The sequence below is a fragment of the Stegostoma tigrinum genome, unplaced genomic scaffold, assembly GCF_030684315.1.
Source record: "Stegostoma tigrinum isolate sSteTig4 unplaced genomic scaffold, sSteTig4.hap1 scaffold_390, whole genome shotgun sequence".
Taxonomy (NCBI): Eukaryota; Metazoa; Chordata; class Chondrichthyes; order Orectolobiformes; family Stegostomatidae; genus Stegostoma; species Stegostoma tigrinum.
In genome coordinates, this window is record NW_026728318.1 from 40,001 (window position 1) to 42,500 (window position 2,500).

Here is a 2,500-nt window from a genome sequence, read left to right on the forward strand (position 1 = left end):
GAGGAATTTGAATTTCGGCTGCATTGAGGGTAGCTGCCCCGCTGTGGTGGTTTTTCGGAGCCTGAGCCCGAGCGGGGCGTCGGTTCCCGAGGTGGGCAGGAGTCGCTGTGCCCGTGAGGCTGCCTGGCCGAGTCGGAGTGCTGTGGGACGGCGGGGAGCGGGTTTTCCCGGGCGAGGGGCCGATCCCGAGGAAGGGGAGCGGTTCCGAGGCCGTGGCCGGGTGAGGCGCGCCTTTCGGAGGGGAGGAATTTGAATTTCGGCTGCATTGAGGGTAGCTGCCCGCTGTTGTGGGTTTTTGGAGCCTGAGCCCGAGCGGGGCGTCGGTTCCCGAGGTGGGCAGGAGTCGCTGTGCCCGTGAGGCTGCCTGGCCGAGTCGGAGTGCTGTGGGACGGCGGGGAGCGGGTTTTCCCGGGCGAGGGGCCGATCCCGAGGAAGGGGAGCAGTTCCGAGGCCGTGGCCGGGTGAGGCGCGCCTTTCGGAGGGGAGGAGTTTGAATTTCGGCTGCATTGAGGGTAGCTGCCCCGCTGTGGTGGTTTTTCGGAGCCTGAGCCCGAGCGGGGCGTCGGTTCCCGAGGTGGGCAGGAGTCGCTGTGCCCGTGAGGCTGCCTGGCCGAGTCGGAGTGCTGTGGGACGGCGGGGAGTGGTTTTTCCCGGGCGAGGGGGCGACCCCGAGGAACTCGGCCGGCGGGGAGGCGTTCCGGCCCGGGCGAGGGGCGCGGACCCGACCGGAGACGTCCAAAACCTTGAAAGGGGTAAGCGGGAAAAGGTCAGCAAAGTGCCCGAAGCAGTAAGGCGAAAAAGCCGTCGGAACCTCCGAAAATGAGTAAAAGCCCGGAAGGAGTAAGGTGGAGAAGTCAGCAAAGTGCCCGAAATGTCCGAAGCAGTAAGGCGAAAAAGCCGTCGGAACCTCCGAAAATGAGTAAAAGCCCGGAAGGAGTAAGCGGGAAAAGTCAGCCAAGTGCCCGAAATGTCCGAAGCAGTAAGGCGAAAAAGCCGTCAGAACCTCCGAAAATGAGTAAAAGCCCGGAAGGAGTAAGCGGGAAAAGTCAGCCAAGTGCCCGAAATGTCCGAAGCAGTAAGGCGAAAAAGCCGTCAGAACCTCCGAAAATGAGTAAAAGCCCGGAAGGAGTAAGCGGGAAAAGTCAGCCAAGTGCCCGAAATGTCCGAAGCAGTAAGGCGAAAAAGCCGTCAGAACCTCCGAAAATGAGTAAAAGCCCGGAAGGAGTAAGCGGGAAAAGTCAGCCAAGTGCCCGAAATGTCCGAAGCAGTAAGGCGAAAAAGCCGTCAGAACCTCCGAAAATGTCCAAAAGCGTGAAATCAGTAACCAGGAAAATGCTTAAAAATGGCCAAAAGTGTGAAATCAGTAAGCAGGAAAAGTCGGGAAAATGCATAAAAATGGCCAAAAGTGTGAAATCAGTAAGCAGGAAAAGTCGGGAAAATGCATAAAAATGGCCAAAAGTGTGAAATCAGTAAGCAGGAAAAGTCGGGAAAAGTGTCTAAAAATGCTTGGAAATCTGAGGAAAATGCCCGAAAATGAGGCCCCTCGGTCGGGAGGAGGAAGTCGAAAATCCCCGTGCCCGACGAGGGAAGTCAGTAACCAGAAGGAAAAACTTAGAAAAAAATTCTAAGTGTCAAAAAAAATTCTAAGTGTCAAAAAAATTCTAAGTGTCAAAAAAAATTCTAAGTGTCAAAAAAAATTCTAAGTGTCAAAAAAAATTCTAAGTGTCAAAAAAATTCTAAGTGTCAAAAAAAATTCTAAGTGTCAAAAAAATTCTAAGTGTCAAAAAAATTCTAAGTGTCAAAAAAAATTCTAAGTGTCAAAAAAAATTCTAAGTGTCAAAAAAAATTCTAAGTGTCAAAAAAATTCTAAGTGTCAAAAAAAATTCTAAGTGTCAAAAAAAATTCTAAGTGTCAGCGGAGGAAAGTCGGTGGGGAAGGGGAAAAATCCGAAAATCCACGCCGGGTTGGAGTTCCAGGGCCCCGCTGGAGGGGTGGGAATTCGCCCCGGCGCCTTGCCCCGTTGCAATAAAGTGTCCGCAGCCCGAAAACTTTAACTTTGAAAAATCACGGAAGTCGGCAAGGGGGACGATCCGAGTACCGTTTGCGGGCTTTCGGTGCCTCATCGTCGGACTGAAATTTCAAATTCGCCCCCAAAGTGCAACTCGTCATTTTCGGCCGGGGGGGTTGGCGGGGTACCCGGAGATTTTCGGGAACACGTTTTTTAGAACAAAATGGCGGCTCGGGACCACTTTGAGACGGGCCCGAGGAACGGTTCCAAAGACGGTGGGCGGCAATTTGGAACTCGTGTGCATGCCAAAGAGCTCTCGGAGGTCGGATTTTGAACACTTTGTCGAATTTTGAACACTTTGTCGAATTTTGAACACTTTGTCGAATTTTGAACACTTTGTCGAATTTCGAACACTTTGTCGAATTTTGAACACTTTGTCGAACATGCGAACACTTTGTCGAACTTTTGAACGCTAACAGTCGAACTTTTGAA